Source organism: Oncorhynchus tshawytscha, linkage group LG23, assembly GCF_018296145.1.
Source record: "Oncorhynchus tshawytscha isolate Ot180627B linkage group LG23, Otsh_v2.0, whole genome shotgun sequence".
Taxonomy (NCBI): Eukaryota; Metazoa; Chordata; class Actinopteri; order Salmoniformes; family Salmonidae; genus Oncorhynchus; species Oncorhynchus tshawytscha.
Genome location: NC_056451.1, coordinates 1,835,001 through 1,854,654, shown reverse-complemented (window position 1 = coordinate 1,854,654; position 19,654 = coordinate 1,835,001). Strand labels below are relative to the sequence as shown.

At 45.6% G+C, this 19,654-nt stretch overlaps 1 long non-coding RNA gene across 1 annotated transcript; it reads right to left on the bottom strand.

Moving 5' to 3' along the window:
- Window positions 1-471: 471 nt before the first annotated feature.
- On the bottom strand, window positions 472-5,820 carry LOC112222644. Its single transcript, XR_006079761.1, has 4 exons — window positions 5,741-5,820; window positions 4,061-4,222; window positions 3,833-3,839; window positions 472-1,200 (listed from the first exon to the last, which is right to left on the bottom strand). It is a non-coding gene; the product is annotated as an uncharacterized LOC112222644 (long non-coding RNA).
- Window positions 5,821-19,654: the final 13,834 nt, after the last annotated feature.

The following is a 19,654-nucleotide window of genomic DNA, read 5'->3' as shown; positions in this document are numbered from 1 at the left end:
CAGGGACCCTGGGCATCTTTCTTTTGGTGTTTTTCAGAGTCAGTAGAACGGCCTCTATAGTGTCCTACGTTTTCATAACTGTGACCTCAATTACCTACCGTCTGTAAGCTGGAACATGCACCGTTCCGCAGGTGCATGTTCATTAATTGTTTACGGTTCATTGAACAAGCATGGGGAACAGTGTTGAAACCCTTTACAATGAAGATCTGTGAAGTTATTTGGATTTTTACAAATGATCTTTGAAAGACAGGGTCCTGATAAAGGGAGGTTTCTTTTTTTCCGACTTATTACTGCCAGTTATATATATGATTGCCATAGCCTGAGGGACACCCCACGAATATGAATTCCCTGAAGTTTTTACATTGTATATAACGTACAAGCAATACATAGTGTAACCATCATTACATGTACATTTTGTTATTCATTTATTAGCCATTGTTAATCTTATTAAATGAAATGTATCAACCAAAAACGACACAATACAACAACAGTAGTGATTATACAGTATGTAGTATTATTATTACTACTACTACAATGAACTATAATTATTACATTTTAGTAAACACTCTTACCCAGAGCGACTTACTGGAGCAATTAGGGTTAAGTGCCTTGCTGAAGGGCACATGGACAGACTTCACCTAGTCATCTCGAGGATTCGAACCAACGATCTTTGGGTTACTGGTCCAGCGCTCTTAACTGCTAGGCTACCTGCCGCCCCACTACTGAAATAAACTGTATTTCATTATCCTTTATTCATTATTTACTGAAACACTGTACTACAATGTTGCTTTGGCAATATCTCCAAATTGTACTTCGTGCCAATAAAGCCATCTATATTTGAGAGAGAGAGAGAGAGAGAGAGAGAGAGAGAGAGAGAGAGAGAGAGAGAAGAGAGAGAGAAAAAACACTTGCACAAATAGACACAGAGAGAAAGGGAGCTACTTGAACTTAGACATAAAGATGGGAAACTAAGGCCGCTAATAAATACAAAGCGAACTACCTAAACCGCATGGAATGCAGATGAAAAAACGATAGTAGAGAAAATGACGCAACAGTTGAGTAAGGTTCAGGAGGGGAGAGGATGACCTTGGCTTACTTGTTCTCCAAGACAAGGGCCAGAATCCCAGCCGGGATGGGTGCAGCACTGGATGTCCCCGCAAAGTCGGTGACACAACCGTCCCCTAGATTGGACACTGTCACCTGCAGAGCACACAACAGAATACTGTACATTTCAGTTGCAACTTAACAACTATAGTGGTGTACACACACAACAACAATAATGTTCCATGTGCAGGGTATACTCTTAGAAAAAAAAGGTGCTGTCAAAAACCTAAAAGGGTTAGGAGAACCATGTGGAGAACCCGTTCGGTTCTAGGTAGAACCCCTTTGGGTTCCATGTAAAAACCCCACAAATGTGTTTACATCCCTGTTAGTGAGCATTTCTCCTTTGCCAAGATAATCCATCCACCTGACAGTTGTGTCATATCGGGAAGCTGATTAAACAGCATGATCATTACGCAGGTGCCCCTTGTGCTGGGGACAATAAAAGGCCACTCTAAAATATGCCGTCTCAAGTTTTGAGGGAGCCTGCAATTGGCATGCTGACTGCAGGAATGTCTACAAGAGCTGGTGCCAGAGAATGTAATATTAATTTCTCTACCTTAAGTCACTTCCAACATCGTTTTAGAGAATGTCTGTACGTCGAACTGGCCTGACAACCGTAGAACACGTGTATAGCGTCGTGTGGGCGAGCGGTTTGCTGATTTCAACGTTGTGAACAGACTGCCCCATGGTGGGGTTATGGTATGGGCAGGCATAAGCTACGGACAACGAACACAATAGCATTTTATCGATGGCAATTTGAATGCACAGAAATACCGTGATGAGATAGTGAGGCCCATTTCTTTTAAGGTATCTGTGACTAACAGATCTAATACAGATCCATATCTGTATTCCCACACGTGAAATCCATAGATTAGGGCTTAATGACTTCATTTCAAATGACTGATTTCCTCACACGAACTGTAACTCAGTAAAATCTTAGAAATTGTTGCATGTAGCGTTTATATTTTTGTTCAGTATATATTTTTTGGGGACAATTTCACAATTCACACAAACACTCTGTAGTTAGCTATTTTGCTCTCGGGTGAAGAATTCAGTGAAGTCACACGTGAGGGGTACTGATCTTGTAACAGTGACCAGGGACTATTTCTCTCTCTCTCTCATTCACTCACTCTCACACATATACACACCCAACGCTCCTCCAAACCTGAGGGGTATCCTACAAAAGCAGTTTTGAGGAGTTAGCGAGGTAACTCGGAGTTCAACTCGGGATAACGAGCCATACGAAAGTGGCTCACCTTTGAGCTCGGTACATTTCTATGGCGACGAAGCCTTCAGAACTAACCTGCTCCGGGGCAGGCTAACTCATGGCTACTCCACTTACCCTGAATTGAATGGCTGAGCCACAAGTTGAGGACCAATGAAACCATAGTCCCTCCCTCTTGCAAAGACTATGTCATCATCCCATTCACTTGAGGAAGACGACCGAATAAATATTTGATTATTTAAACTTTTTTTTTTTGTGTGTGTTAAAATATATCGCCTTACACATTTAGCAATGACAGAATGCATTTTAAACTTCACACACAGTAAAACTTTTGTACGGCTTAATAAAATGATGCTATCGATAGCAGTGAGAAAAATGGTGCTTGTGGTTGTGCATTGATAATCACACCAAAATAGGCATTAACGATAAATAATCAAATAAAGATTAAAGACTATTTTCACAACATTGCCTGCTGAATTTGCACGATAACTTTCCTTTCATTTAGATTTTGGCACAAAGGTAAGTGTGGCACTGACTCACACATGGACTGATGTTTCAGCATTGTCTCAATGAAGAGTTGAGTATTCCACTAGCCATGTGCAACATGCACACGCAGTTACAAGCCTGCTACAGTTAGTGGCAGGCGGACAAGCAATATCCACCGTCGTTGTACGGATGAAGCCTGAGCTGAAATGTGACACTAATTGAAGCCGGTTAGCTTTAGAAAACCCTGAGTAAATCTAGCTTGCTTCGCCGGAAACACCTCTGACCATCAATGTGGTGACTGACTGAATGCCTCAGGGGAGTAGACTGGAAGTAGCAATAGTCACAGTCACAGTCAGTGGTAGGTGTTACTGGTTAATATTAGACTGTTAGTCTATATCCATGGAGCTGAGCAGGGCATACAGACATGTTTCATTCCTGGCCTTCGACTTTGTCACACTCCTGAACTGAGTGCGCATCAACACCTCTCTTCCTTCTCTCGTTCACTCTTTTTCTCTGCCGCTTCAGCCGCGGTGCTACGCCTCACCTCCAATTAACACTTACGATTGTGTGTGTGTGTGTGTGTGTGTGCATCCACACATATCTGCCAGCCCAGGTCAACCGTGAGGCCGCTACAAATATCACAGCAGTTAACAGGCTGCTAACAGGAGCTAAAGAGCAGGGCTGCACTCACTCTCACACAGTGTCGAATAGATACACACGCACACGCACACACACACACATATAAACACAGCATCAAATTGATATACACGAATGCAAGCACGCACACACACACCCACACACAGAGAGACTTACTAGGGGAAGTGTGTTTCCCAAACTGGCTCCAGTTAGAGTGACAGCCATAACGGCAGGGCAGGGCTCACCTAAAAAGGCAGGCTTGCCCGTGTGAGTGACAGCCCCAACGGCAATGCTGCAGACACTATTGATATAGCCGTCTGCTCCACAGTGATCGTTCACCAACCCACCATTACCAGACGCCCACACAAAGATGCTGCCTACCTTGCCCCTGTATTAAGGTGAAAGAGAGAGGAGAGGGGAGTTGGTGGAAGGATCAAATATAATAGAATGGAATAGAATAGAATTACATTGAATAGAGAAAAGTGAGTATGCATGTGTGCATGAGTTTGTGTGTGTGGACGTGCATGTGCATGTACAGAATGGGTGTGTGTATACTTGCGTGCCTGCATGTACTTTGCCTGTGTGTGTGTGTGTGTGTGTTAACCTTACCTTGCCCAGCCTCAGTGCTTTCTGTGTGAGTGTCCCCGGCCATTTCCTGTCCGTCGTCCCGCGTGCCTCAGCAGCACACGTACACATCAATGAAGTCATTGTTGAAGGTCAGAGATGTGGCCTCCACGGAATCCGTCACCGTGCCGTCCAGAAGATCGATACCTGGCCGGGTCAAAGGTCAGAGGTCATGTTGCAGAGGGAAGAGGTCAGGGGTAACAGTTCATTCCAAGGATTATTTATTACTGCTCATTAATTATGATGCCGATCCAGCTCTGTGAATTGGTTTGAACAGCTGTTGGCTTTTAGCGTTATAGAGTGACACTAGAATCAAAACAATGATTTTCAGAGGATATTCTTATTCAAATGTCCCAATACATTTTCTTGTTGACGCATACTTACTCTCTGGACTGTACGGCTGTATTATATTAGTCATCCTCACTAAAAAACGAATTACAGCACATCAAACCGAAAATGAGATGTAAAATTAGGTCTGTATGGCTCAATAACACACACACTAATTAGATTGATTTCTCTCATCACCACTTGTGTAAACTCTAATTCACAAATACAGCTGAACATCAACACCTAAACTGGCTGCAATAGACATATTGATTACTGGGCTTTATGGAAGAAATGCACTGCAAATTCATTGTTCTGTTGTGGATACGCCCGTGGTCCCTTTGTCATCATTATCAAGCCTCAGCACTGTGATTCACTTTAACTAGGTCTGCCTCCCAAAAACCACCATATTCCCACTGCTTTTGACCACAGCCCATCAAAAGTAGTACGCTATATAGGAAATGGGGAGCAATTTAGGACTCATACATTATCTCTCCAGCTGATGTCACAACCAATCACTGGCATTGCATTACCCTGTTGTTATTGCCTTTTATTGAGCCATTTCCATTACATTTGATGTGTGATTGTCCTCATAGTATGTTATCACTGCCCTGCTACATATCATGTAATTTGTCTGGTAATATAAACGCGGCTCTTCTCTTCTTCACAAACACACTGTGGCTGTGTTGTTCATTGTCACCTCGCCTAGCGTCTCCTATACAGTCTGATTGAACCCTATTCTTTATGTTGTCATTAAGGCACGGCTTAAATGATATATTTCATTTGCTGTAATATTATTTTCGATTTCCGAATGGCATACTGTAAGGCGACGATATCACGTCTCACAGACAATGGACATTTGTCACAGTACCGCGCAATCATATTACACGTACATATTATAATAGACGCATTATTTGAATCGTACAATCACTTCTGCCGGTATTTTATTTTGATAGATCACATTGGCATTGGACATGGGCTGTGTTGTACTCCCCACCGATCCTGGCGTTGAAAGCCATGCCCACGCCACAGTAAGAGCTGTTGGCCTCCATGGCCACTTCCCCTCCACACCTGGTGCCATGACTGGTGACGGATGAGAACATTATGTCATGCACATACACACACACGTACACACAGAAACGCGCACGCGCTCTCTCGCGCACAACAAAAACGACTGCATTTCTACACAAATGTAGACAAATAACCTGTTCCAAAAATGAGGAAAACTAAAACTAAAAAGGAAAGACGACTGCAAATAGTGAGAGATGACAGAGGTACAGGTAGAACGAGAGAGGGGGGTGAAAAGAGTGAGACGAATGTAGAGATTAAGAAGTGCGTTACCCGTTCTCCTCGTCTCTGAGTGGCATGGGGTCACGGGAAAGGCCGTGTGAGCCACGCAGGTCAAAACTGGCCAAGGCCTCCTGAGAGACACACCATAGTGTAATGTCAGGGAACAACATGGAGAACATGGAGCCTGATCCCAGATCTGTTTTTGCTGTATAGCCAACTCTTATGGTTGTTAGGAGTTGGCTATACAGCTCAAAACAGATCTGACATCAGAATAGGGAGGACGTGGAAATGACACAGGAAATAATAAAATGGCATTTCTGGAAGCATATTGATGTGTCATGATAATCCTCTATGTATTGTCCTGCTCTCTCCTTCTGTACGAGGACAAGCTGTTCACTGTGAGGGGAGGAGATGACAGGCTACACCGCAGAAGAGTGATGTGTGTCTATCGAGTCAAATATGATCAAGGGGGTGCACTCGAGGAGACAGGAGTCAGAGTACAATCCCATGTAGCCCTGCTTCAATCTCTCTCTCAGGCTGTACCTGAGTGCCAAACTACATGTTGGCCTGTTGGCTTTGATCTGAACTGTGGCTCTTGGATTCTAAATGATAGAAAGCAGTAGTAGCCAGTCAATTGTCACTCAGTCCACCACAGTGCTCTACTCTTGGTGAGTTGGTTTAGGGTGAAGTTGCCATTGGTTAAGGTTGGGATTCGAGGAGGGGAAGCTGATCCTAGATCTGTGTCTAGGTTGAAACTTCACCTGAAGCAGTTAGCATTCGCTTCACTATAGCTTCATCGATTTGACATGGGTGTTTATCTATCTACTGTACAGCATTATCTACTGTATATACAGTACATGTTGAACTCATTAATTGTGTAATGGAAAAAAATGTAAGCGGTTGGGCTGGGAGAGAGAAGAAAAGACAAGAAGAGGACAGAGAAGATGGATAACACCTTGCCCTCTGTATCTCACTCTCATTTGATCCCTTCTACCTGCATCCCTCCTTCCACCCTATTCTCTCTTTCAACTAGCTCTGATCCAGCTCCTAGGGAAATACAAATATGGGTTCTCTCCTAGCCTCTCTCTCTCTCTCTCTCTCTCTCTCTGTGTCTCTGTGTCTGTGTCTGTGTCTCTCTCTCTCTCTCTCTCTCTCTCTCTCTCTCCTAGCCTCTCTCTCTCTCTCTCTCTCTCTCTCTCTCTCTCTCTCTCTCTCTCTCTCTCTCTCTCCTCCTGCCCCCCTCTCTCTCCCCTTTTCTTTCTCATGTGGAACAGGCTCTCTACTAGGTCCTTTTTCTGCTCTCTCACCCCATTTCTCCCTCTTTTCCTCCTCCCTCCATCTCCCCTCCCTCTCTCCTCCTGTGGCTGAGCCCCTGAGGACTCTAGCTACACTTTCTCCATCTGTCTCTCTAGCTCTCCCTCCCTCCCTCCTCCCTCTCATCCCCATCTCTCCATCTCTCTTCCCCTCTTTCTCTTCTCTCCTCCTGTTGCAGGGCCCCTGTGGACTCTCTCACAGACAGGCGAATGGAGGCCCCAGGAGGGCTCAGCCCTCTCTGCCACACACACACACGCACAAACACGCTCACACACACAGGACCCGCCAGCCCTTTGTCCCACGCAGGCTGTGCCGCCAGGTTGCCATGACTACCCGCCGTTGGACGAGGCGGCCTGATTGTGTTCATCTGTGGCGGGTTAGAGCCCGGGTGAGTACAAGCACGCCACGCCTGGCCCGCTCTGCACAACCTCCATCTCACTACTCTCTCTCTCTGTCTCTCTGTCTCTCTGTCACTGTGTGTGTGTAAATCTTAGCCTCCCACTAAATATCTATATTTCCTCTCTGTCCTCCTGCTGCATCCTCCTTTTCTCCTCTCCCCCTAGTCTTTTCTTCCATTCTCCATTCTTGTCCTTCTTTTATTTCCTCTCCTAGCCCAAACAGCCAGCTTAATAGATCATGGAGCCCAAAAAGAAATCGACCCATTGTCATTTACACATATTAACGGTGAACTCCAAAACCCTACAGCACATCTACCTGTAGCAGAGGGAATGCATTCCTGTGAGCGTCACCCGTTTAAAGTCTGGGCCCGTCTGGGTCCGTTCTCTGCGGTGTAGTGAATTACCACCAGGCTGCAGATGGTAAAGGAGCTCGCCTTATTGACAAAGTTCAGCGAGCAGCGTTTCTGTTCATGCGTCCAAGTGTGTGTGTGTGTGTGTGTGTGTGCCCGCGCGTGTGTCTGAGCCATCTTCACACTACTCACGTCACCGCTAAAAAGGTGACACGCACCGCTCACTGCTGCGGGGATGTCATCAGGCATTAGCGTCAAGCCACCAAGGGAAGGGGACACGGAAGGGCACAGAGGACAAAACCCACAGCCTCGTCCCGACTGAGGAGGCTCCCGTGGGCGGCCGGTGACAACAGTAACGATGATGGGATGTGGTGCGGTGGTAATCATCCTGATAATAGCCATGTCTAACAGGGCAGCCCTCTGCCAGCCTAATGAAGATCTCAGCAGCCACAGTGGAAATTAGCCGTCCAACACTGGCTGTAACAGGAGTGATGTGTGGATTGTGTGTGTCTGTGTGTTTTAGGATTGGCTTGGGGGGACTATGGGGAGGGGCGGCTGTGTGTGTGTGTTTGTGTGCGTGCGTGCGTGTTTCAGTGTGTGTGCGGTATCTAACACTCCCTGTCACGATGAGCGATTGTAACATCCTAAAATGGAGTTCGAGAAAAGGTGGGTCAAAGTACAAACGCACCACACACTCAGACACCCACATATCTCGCGTGCATATTCAAGTGCATCAAGGTATACAGAGTCAGAGAGCAGACAGTCATGTCTCAGCTAGACGGAACACTGTAGGTGGTAAAGCAAATGTAAAAACATACGGTGAATACAAATGCCTTGAACCTGAGTGACCCAGTCTGAAGCTTGCGTGTGTGTGTGTGTGTGCGTGCGTGCGTGCGTGCGTGCGTGTGTGTGTGTGTGTATGTGTGTGCGTGTATGTGTGTGTGTGTGTGTGTGTGTGTGCGTGTGTGTGTGTATGTGTGTGCGTGTGTGTGTGCGTGTGTGTGTGTGTGTGTGTGTGCGTGTGTGTGTGTATGTGTGTGTGTGTGTGTGCGTGTGTGTGTGTGTGTGCGTGCAGCGGCAATACTCTGTCTCTTTGTGCCCTGTATTCATTGTGGACCTCAGGGTCGGACACACACAAATCACACATATAGATGCGGCAGAGGCCATTTTGCGGCAACAGTGAGCCGCGAGCAGCAGTGGCAATGAATACACATCCCTTCAGAGGAGACCAAACACACCTGGGTCTCACTTCCTGCTCTCAAATTTGCCTGATTTTCTAAAGGATTCACAGTAAATAGGGCTAGCTAACTTCTTCCTTTCTTACAAACTTAACATGGCCATATTGCATTGGCGGATTGTGGCGTTTGTTGTATGTGTATGAGGTGGAAGATGTAGACATCTGTAAACCGACGACTATGGCACTGAGGAGATATGGAAGTTAAATTGTAATGATTTGAATAATGATCCGTGTCCAACACCCCTAGCTATTTCTGTCTGTGAGTCTATATACCCACTCACCTGTATTTAACCTGGTATGTTACTATGTATATTTTACAATACAGACCTGGCAACGGAAGTGTCAACTTCGTCTGTGTCTAGTTCACGCAGTTTATCATTCTCAGTGTCTAAAGCTGGCTGTGTCTCACGTTGTCATATAATCCCACACTAATCCTGCTCTCGCCACACGCCTCTGAGAGAGTGTGTGTGTTAAAACGCAAGTGCATGTATGTGTGTGCGGGCGAGGTGTGACGCTGTGGCGCTGGGTGAAGCTGGTGTTATCGTGGTGGCAGCGGTGGCGAGGGTGAGACTTCCTGCCCCCACACCTCCCTCTAATTAATCAGCGACGTCGTTAAGAGCGCCCGGGTGGACATGGAGACCTGCCCATAATTAGGGAGCTTTGTTCAGCGCTGGCTGTGAGGGGCTGTGGAGGGGCTGCAAAGGGGCGGGAGAGCAGAGCGTGGCACTGTGTGTGTGTGTATGTGGAGGGAGGGAGGGAGAGAGAGAGAGAGAGAGGAAGAGCGTGGTGTGTGTGTGTGTGTGTGAGAGTGTGTGTGTGTGTGTATGAGTGAGGGTGAGTTGTAAAGTGGGACATTAGTATTCAGGCGGCTCAGAGCGCCCCTACCGTTTCCCTGCCTGCCTTCCCACAGACCCTCTCTCTCCCTGGACGCAGGAGGAGGCTGAGTGGGGTGGGCTAATGTGGCGGTGGGGAGGGATCGGCAGTAGCTGATATCAACCATCCACAGCTTTATGTTTTCAACTAAGTGTCTGTCTTGGCAGCATCATTTGTCCTTCAAAAATCCATATTTCAATGGCTTATAGTCATATAATGACATACATAACTGCATAACTGACCCTTTTTATCTATGGCCAACAGTGACAGAGTGTTACAGGTCTGTATTGCACACCAATCTCAGCCAATTCAGCACACTGACATCATGTTCATATGTGGATGGATATAGGTGGATCACGTGCAGAAGATTTGCTAATGAACTCCCACTCTGTCTCACCTCCATGACTGTATTTCTCTCTGTTTCTCTCCCAACCTATCTCTTTCTATCCCATCCTCCCTTTTTCTCCCCACACTCTCTCTCACCCCTGGTTCTGCGTCTCTCCTCCCTGTATCTTTCCCTTTCTCTCCTCCTCTCCCTGTATTTCTGCTCTGCTCTCTTGGTGTCTGATCACAGTGGATGAGTGATTATGTTATTAAGGCTAATGTCATGTTCTGGGACATTACAGTAATAACAACAACAGTGGTGAGATGCAACATAGCACACACTGCATCACACACATCACACCACCTCCCATCTTGGCTGGGTGTCTCTTACAAAACAAGCCCTTACTAAAGCAGCACTGTGATATCCTCTCCCAAACCACTGACCCCCAGAGCAATTAAGGAACACCCCACTGGGCACAGACATCAGTTCAAATTCGACTATTGATTGACATTTGATTAAGTTGTCTAATGTGCATTCAAGGTGAAATCAAACCAGCTTGGAGTCATGTCACGGAACTTTGGTTAAAAGTTGTCTGGAAAATAAGACTTGACTCACAAAATGGGAGTCAATAATTTCCCCAATTGAATACAACATTGTCACATGGAAATCTTTTGATAGCTTGTGCTGGAATGACACGAACACAATGACGTGAAAACAATAATGAATTGATTCAGACAGTTTATACCCAAGAAGGATACCAATTCAAAACTCAGCACCTCTACAATCAACTGATCCACTCACAATCTCATTACTCTCCCATCAAAACAACCAAGCATTTCCACCCAGCAGCAATATGGACAGCTGTCTACAGTACATGCATATCTCCCCCACTGTACAGTATAGCCTAGAGATCATCCCTGACTTCCATACTGAACACTGCAGCTCCCCGCTACTCAGGTCGCCGCTGCCTCGACCGCCGCAGCTCCGCTCTCATTCGGCTAATTGTATTCATGGCGAACCGTGTTGACAAATTCATTTTGAAATCCATTAGTCTCGTGACGTTGTTTAAACGATGCGCCCATTACTGTCCATTGCTGTAACACCCCTGATTCACATTCTAATACCCTTCTGATAAATCCGTTTATCTGCGACACATTCCACTTGCCGTTAAGAGAGGAAATTAGGGAATTATTAACTGTGGTGTTCTGTCTCGTGTGTGTGTGTGAGAGAGAGAGGTAGTGGGAGGGTGAATACAGAAGAGGCAGACTAAGTGACTATAGAGCAGGTAGCAGGTAGGAGAAAAAAAAATAATGAAGGGATAGAGGGTTGAATTAGTGAGAGCAGAGGAGGAGAGAAGGACAGAGAGTGAGGAGGGAGGGAAGAGGGGCAGAACAGATGAAGTGGCCTAAAATAAACCTCTTCTCCAAACTGCTCCTTCTTCTCATTACCTCCTACTCGTCCTCCCCTTCCACCTTCTGCTCATCCTTCCTCTCCTCTTCCTCATCCTGCCTCTTCTCTTCCTCATCCTTCCTCCCCTCTTCCTCATCCTTCCTTCCTCCCCTCTTCCTCCCCCTGCCTCTTCACTTCCTCCTCTCCGTGCTCCAAGTACAGTACACTGCCTGCTGGTGTGTATGGGGGTTGTGTGATGTGTAGCCACATAGCCATGATTAGCAGCCTGTTTATGTTTCCCATCATAACTACAGGGCTTCAAGGGCACCAGCACTGGACACTCTGCTCCTAGAGAACATCTAATGGACACGTCCTGGTGTGCACCGCTGGTGTGCGTGTGCGCGCGCGTGTGTCGGGGGGTGTAATCATGCCTCGCTATGGAGCGGGCTCTTAATTAAGAGAGGGGGGGGGCTGGCAGGAGGTGTGAGGGCCAGGGAACATCTGCAGGAGGCCAGTACACCACACACATGCACCACGCACACACATCCACACGCAAACATATACACAGCCACTTGGCAACTCCCACCCAAGGGAACACACACGCACATCCCCCGCTACCATACCAGGGCACTGTCACCATGGCAACCCAGAACCAGCCATGTCACCCATCACTGAGAGAGGGGTGACAGAGAGAGAGAGAGAGGGGGTGGGGGGGGTGAGAGAGAGAGAAGGAGAGGGGAGGCACTAAATGCTCTCCATATCACTAAACATCAGTATGCTCCTTTCAAAGCAAAAGACAGAAAGAGAGAGTGCAGAGGTAGAAAAGAAGGATGCTGGAATTGCTGAGACATGAAGTACTGGATCTAAGGAGGTTATGGGTTCAAAGGCCTTCAGTAACATCCAGTACAGATCCCTCTGAAGTCAGGGTCTTATGTCTTAAATAAATCAAGAGGTACTGCTTCATCCACACCCATTGATTTCCATGATTACAGTCCAACATAATATGACACGGGTAAAGGGTTGAAGCTACAGTACACACACACACACAAACCAGCTGAAAATAGATAATATACATCTAGGTGTTTTTCTCTATGCATCGTCAAGGCCAAACGGCAGCTTCTGGTAAGGTTAAGGTGAGAGGTGTGAGTCTCTTTGTTGACAACTGTTGGTACGCAATCTCTAAGCCTTGAGGTTGTGCTTGTCTTGAGTCAGATACCTCATGAGGAGCTGCAGACCATACTATTTACCAAGAGTTTTAAGCTATATATTTTTTTGGCAGCTGTCTATTTACCACCACAAACCGATGATGACACTGAAACTGCACTCAACGAGCTGCATATCCGTAAGAAAACAAGAAAATGCACATCCAGAGGCAGCGCTCCAAGTGGCCGGTGATTTTAATGCAAGGAAACTAAAATCTGTTTTTTCCCCCCTCATTTTTACCAGCAGGTCACCTGTGCAACTATAGGAGACAAAAGTCTAGATCACCTTTACTCCACACACAGAAACGCATACAAAGCTCTCCCTCGCCCTTTGAGGAGCCGGTGACATCAGTCACCGGCTTCATTAATAAGTGCATCGACGATGTTGTCTCCACACGTACATATCCCAACCAGAAGCTATGGATTACAGGCAACATCTGCACTGAGCTAAAGGTTAGAGCTGCCGCTTTCAAGGAACGGGACACTAATCCGGACTAATCTCCCTGACCCCGTCTGTAATACCTACATGTTTCAAGCAGACCACCATAGTCCCTGTGCCCAAGAACACCAAGGTAACCTGTCTAAATGACTATCGCCCCATAGCACTCACATCTGTAGCCATGAAATTCTTTGAAAGGCTGGTCATGGCACACATCAACACTGTCACCCCAGACACCCTGGACCCACTCCAATTTGCATACCACACACACAGAAACAGAAGACGCAATCTCTATTGCAATCCACACTGCCCTCTCCCAACTGGACAAGATGACCACCTATGTGAGAATGCTGTTCTTTGACTATAGCTCAGCATTCAACACCATAGTGCCTTCCAAGCTCATCACAGCTCAGGACCCTGGGACTGAACCCCTTCCTCTGCAACTGGATCCTGGACATCCTGACATGCCTACCCCAGGTGGTGAGGGTAGGCAACAACACATTTACCATGCTGACCCTCAACACGGAGGCCCCTCAGGGGTGCGTGCTTAGTCGCCTCTTGTACTCCCTGTTCACCCACGACTGCGTGGCCGCAAAAAGACTCCAACACCATGGTTAAGTTTTCTGACCACACCACGGTGGTTGGCCTGAGACAGCCTATAAGGAGGAGGTCAGTGACCTGGTAGTGTGGTGCCAGGTCAACAACCTCCCACTCAAACTTCAGCAAGAGAAAGGAGCTGATCGTGGACTATGGAAAACGGAGGGCCGAGTAACCCCCCATCCACATAGACGGGGCTGTCGTGGAGCGGGTCGAGAGGTTCAAGTTTCTCAGTGTCCACCTCACTAAAGAATGATCATGGTCCACACACAAACACAGTCGTGTCATTGGCCCACACGTCTTCATAAAGTTCTACAGCTTTAACATTGTGAGCATCTTGACTGGCTGCATCAACGACAGCTTGGCTACGATTTACTGTTGAAGTAAAAGCCCCTTAATAATAAATCCGAAATGACATTTGCGATGTGGCAGTTGAGGTATTTTTAGGATTTCCACACGTGGAGAACGTTTGTTAGCAGGGTCCCCCCCAAATGGACCTTACAAAAATAAATTTCATGCAATTCCACACCATTTACTTTTTTAATACCACACGCGAAATGAGTGGCTACTCTGACACTGACAAACTGAGATCAATCTGGTGGTGCAGCGGTCTAAGGCACTGCATCTCAGTGCAAGAGGTGTCAATACAGTCCCTGGTTTGAATCCAGGCTGTATCACATCTGGCCATGATTGGGAGTTCCATAGGGCAGTGCACAATTGGCCCGGCGTCGTCTGGGTTTGGCTGGAGTAGGTCGTCGTTGTAAATAAGAATTTGTTCTTAACGTACTTGCCTAGTTAAAAAAAGGTTAAATAAAACATTTAAATAAATTAACAATAGCCCAGGCCAATGAAGTGGCAAACAGATACAATATTAGAAGGCAATACAGTATATACACTGACCAAAAATATAAACGCAACATATAAAGTGTTGGACCCATGTTTCATGAGCTGAAATAAAAGATCTCTGAAATGTTCCATATGCACAAAAACCTTATTTCTCTCAAATGTTGGGCAAAAATGTGAGCATTTCTCCTTTATGAAGATCATACATCCACCTGACAGGTGTGGCATATCAAGATGCTGATTAAACAGCATATCATTACACAGTGTGCTAGGGACAGTAAAAGGCCACTCTAAAATGGACAGTTTTGTCACACAACACAATTCCACAGATGTCTCAAGTTTGGGGGAGCGTGCAAGTAGTATGCTGATTGCAGGAATGTCCACCAGAGCTGTTGCCAGAGAATTGAATGTCAATTTCTCTACCATAAGCCGCCTACAACGCCGTTTTAGACATTTCAGTGGCTTGATGGTGTCATCTACGGACAACAAACACAATTGCATCTTATCAATGGCAAATTGAATGCACAGAGATACCGTGATGAGATACCGCCATCACCTCAGGTTACAGCATGATAATGCACAGCCCCATGTTCCACAGATCTGTACACAATTCCTGGAAGCTGAAAATGTCCCAGTTTTTCCATGGCCTGAATACTCACCAGACATTTCACCCATTGAGTATCCAGCAACTTTACACAGTCATTGAATAGGAGTGGGACAACATTCCACAGTGTCACGACTTCCGCCGAAGTCGGTCCCTCTCCTTGTTCGGGCGGCGTTCGGCGGTCGACGTCACCGATCTTCTGATGCACCTTTAATTTTCCATTTGTTTTGTCTTGTCTTCCCACACACCTGGTTTCAACTCCCTTTATTACATGTTATGTATTTAACCCTCTGTTCCCCCCATGTCCTTGTCCGGAATTGTTTATTGTAGTGCTTGTGCTCGTTATGCTGGTGTGTAACGGGTTTTGTTTACCCATTGTTTTATGGTTCTGTTTACGGTGGTTTTGTTTATTAAACTGCTCCGTTGGAAATCGTTTTTTGCTCTCCTGCGCCTGACTTCTCTGCCGCCAGTACACACCCCCTACACACAGGCCACAATCAACAGCCTTATCAACTCGAAGGAGATGTGTTGCGCTGCATGAGGCAAATGGTGGTGCCACCAGATACTGACTGGTCTGATCCAAGTCCTTACTTTTTTAAAAGGTATCTGTGACCAACAGATGCATATCTGTATTCCCAGTCATGTGAAATCCATAGATTAGGGCCTAATGAATTCATTTCAAGTGACTTGATTTCATTATATGGACTTTAACTCAGTAGAATCTTTGAAGTTGTTGCATGTTGCGATTTACATATTTTTTCAGAGTTAGTTAGCTGAATATTCAGGGCCTACATACAGCTAAACACTGCTGCCCTACTGATGTGCTTGCCTGTATCAACCCGGTGACAGGACTGGCTAATCTGAGAGGTATTCCCCAAGTTTCACACCATCAAACATAGACAACACCAAACATATATCTGATGTTACCTTCTTTCCTTCACCTCTACATCAGCAACGCTGTCAAAGTGCAAGGACGTGTCCCAATCCGTATCACCACACTACATGACCAAAAGTATGTGGACACCTGCTCATCGAACATCTCATTCCAAAATCATGGGCATCAATATGGAGTTGATTCCCCCCTTTGCTACTATAACAGCATCCACTCTTCTGGGAAGTCTTTCCACTAGATGTTGGAACATTGCTGCGGGGACTTGCTTCCATACAGCCATAAGAGCATTAGTGAGGTCAGGCACTGATGTTGGGCGATTAGGCCTGGCTCACAGTTGGCGTTCCAATTCATCCCGAATGTGTTCGATGGAGTTGAGATCAGGACTCTGTGCAGGCCAGTCAAGTTCTTCCACACCAATCTCGACTAGGGCTGTGGCGGTCACAACATTTTGTCAGCGGGTGATTGTGAAGCATATAACTGTCGGTAACTGACCGTTAATTAACATAAACACATCTCCTGGCTTCCACACATGCAGACCTTTGGAACCTCTACATTTTAAAAAGGCTAATAAATTCATGTAATATAGCCTACACTTTCACAATAAATCCATTATTTATTTTAGACAGGTCTAAAGAGGCATGATATGAACAAAATGTAGTTATTTCAGAAGAAAAGTATACCATACTCTGAGTTGTCCTTATGTTAGGTCCTGATGTGGCTATGCCAAATGGCTGTGGGCTACACTAGTTCACTAGCAGACAAAATTTGCTTAGAATTCCGTGGCATTATTTTATATTATTTTATAGCATGAAGAATACAATTGAACGATTTGAGGAGGTGGGCACACGCAGCTATTCTGTGTTGAGTGGATAACAAAGAAATAGGTACTCCTATATACTTAATTTAGAGTTATTAATGTAATTTTAGTTGTTCTACAAACGTTGGGCTATATGTTTTGATTTGAAATCCATTGTAAGGCTGCATGATGAGACTAATGATGTCCGTTGAAAGCTCTGCTTTGTTTTTTTTGCCCAGGCTGTGCACACTTCAATCGTCTCTCATTCAAAATGTGACAACATTTCACGGCGGCATCCCGTTTGTGGCCTTAATGCAGACTAAAAAAATCCATGCCTTTTGGTGCCCGGGAGTGCTGCGTTGTGCCCTTCTCCTGGGTACTGCGCAATCCGAAGCGCCTCTCGCTCACGTGGCTCTCCATCACGTGATCGGGTTTTACGCATCCTTATCCAATTCCGAAGCGCCTCTCGCTCACATGGCTCTCCATCACGTGATCGGGTTTTACACATCCTTATCCAATCCGAAGCTCCTCTCGCTCACGTGGCTCTCCATCACGTGATCGGGTTTTACACATCCTTATCCAATCCGAAGCGCCTTTCGCTCACATGGCTCTCCATCACGTGATCGGGTTTTACACATCCTTATCCAATCCGAAGAGCATAAGAACTGTCCAAATGTACTTTCCGTCAGCCAACAAGATGAGTAGGCCTAACGAACAGCAAAAGCACTAGCCTATGTCAATCTACTATTCTGTGCAATAAATCAACATTTCAAACATGATCTGGGACAGTTGTGGGGTGCAATAGATCCCAAATGAATACAACCACTAGCATAAAAAAACAGTGACATTTTTTGTGGGATACACATAAGGCAATTCTAGATCCTGCACACTAATGAGATGCTATTGAGCCCACACTACTACACTGTCTGAGCCAAGGATTACCTGCTTTCTGGTAAGTTTTGATTACAATACTGGGTGGGGTGAATATATTTTATATGACATACATGATTTTTTGTTAACTAGTAATTAGTAGCCTACAGCAAAGTGTGCCTGAATAATTTCTAACATGCTCACAGGCAATGTGTATTGGAATAGATTTCTGAATGTTCTTCGCCCAGCATACACCCCTCCAACCAGACATGCTTTGTCTACTCATTTGCTGGATGCAGATTTCAACAGTTCAAGTGAAGGTCAAGCAAATCATAGAGAAAGCAGACTGAATTGCAGGGTCATCATGTTATAGCAGCAATCTACCTCACCAAGCAAAGTGAGAAGAATAAGAGCACCACATTGAAGCTGCCCAGCAACACCCGTTGGGGTGGTGTTGTCATCATGTATGACAATCTCCTTGAGGGGAAGTAGTCTCTCCAAGAAATGGCCATATCACAGTATGTCGATATGTACAGCCCCATCAAGAAGATCCTCCTGGATGATGTATTTTGAGAGAGAGTGGTAAGCAGCCTGAAATGCCATCCTGTCTGATGTTCAGACTCTGCTGCAGATGTAAGAGAAAAAAATCCGTACTGTCCTGCCCACTTCACTGCTGCTCCAAGCAGAGGAAACTGCAGTTATGAAATACATCAAAAAGCGTGAAGACTTCTGCCTGAAGCCCATACAAACTACAGCGTACATGTTGGACCCCAAGTATGTTGGCAAGAGCATCCTGTCTGGTGCAGAGATCAACAAGGTCTATGGTGTCATCACTACTGTGTCTCGCCACCTTGCCCTGGATGAGGGCAAGTTTCTTGGCAGTCTGGCGAAGTACACTTCCAAGCAAGGGCTTTGGGATGGAGATGTAATATGGCAGTCGAGCCAACATATCTCATCAGCCACCTGGTGGAAGGCTCTTTACCCTGTTGCCTCCATCATCCTCCAAATCCCACCAACATCAGCCACCTCAGAGCGCAACTGATCCTTGTTTGGGAACACACACACCAAAGCACGCAACAGGCTGATCAATACAAGGGTTGAAAAATGTATGGCCATCCGGGCAAATTTGAGGCTTTTTGAGCCTGACAACGAGCCATCCTCAACAAGGTTGGAAAGTGACAGTGAAGATGAGGCTTCAGAGTCTGATATTCAAGAGGTGGACATTGAGGAGGTTTTTGCGATTGATTGTTGGGGATCATTCAATATTCCCATTCTTTTGTTGTTCAGTGAAATCATCCCATGTGAAGAGTCAACTCATTTAATAAAATTTCAATTCGTAACAAATGCTAATATATATATATATATTGGAAGGATTTAATCATTTGCAATTATGTCTACTTATGATAAGGTAAAATGTTAATGTTTCTGTCTCCATTTAAAATGGTAAATATAGCCAATGCAAAAAACATCTACATTTAAATGGTATTAATGTTAATTTGCATATATTTCCATTAATTCCCCCAAATTCCCGTTAATTCCCATATATTCCCGTTAATTCCCAGGGAAAGTTTCCACCTCTTACTATTCCCCAAAATGTGCAACCCTAGTCTCAAGAAACATCATCAGGGTGTGTGAGCATGTGTGTGCATACGAATGCGTATCTATGTACACAGAAATGCTGTAGGACATAAGATTTATATTCATTAATCAATATCAGGGCCACATATGAAATGCAGAGTATTGATCCCCAGCTCCAGCCTAGAGTACGCAGGTTGAACTCTGACCCCATAAAAATATAATATCCTTCCATAAAAACAAATGTGTCCCACTGGACCT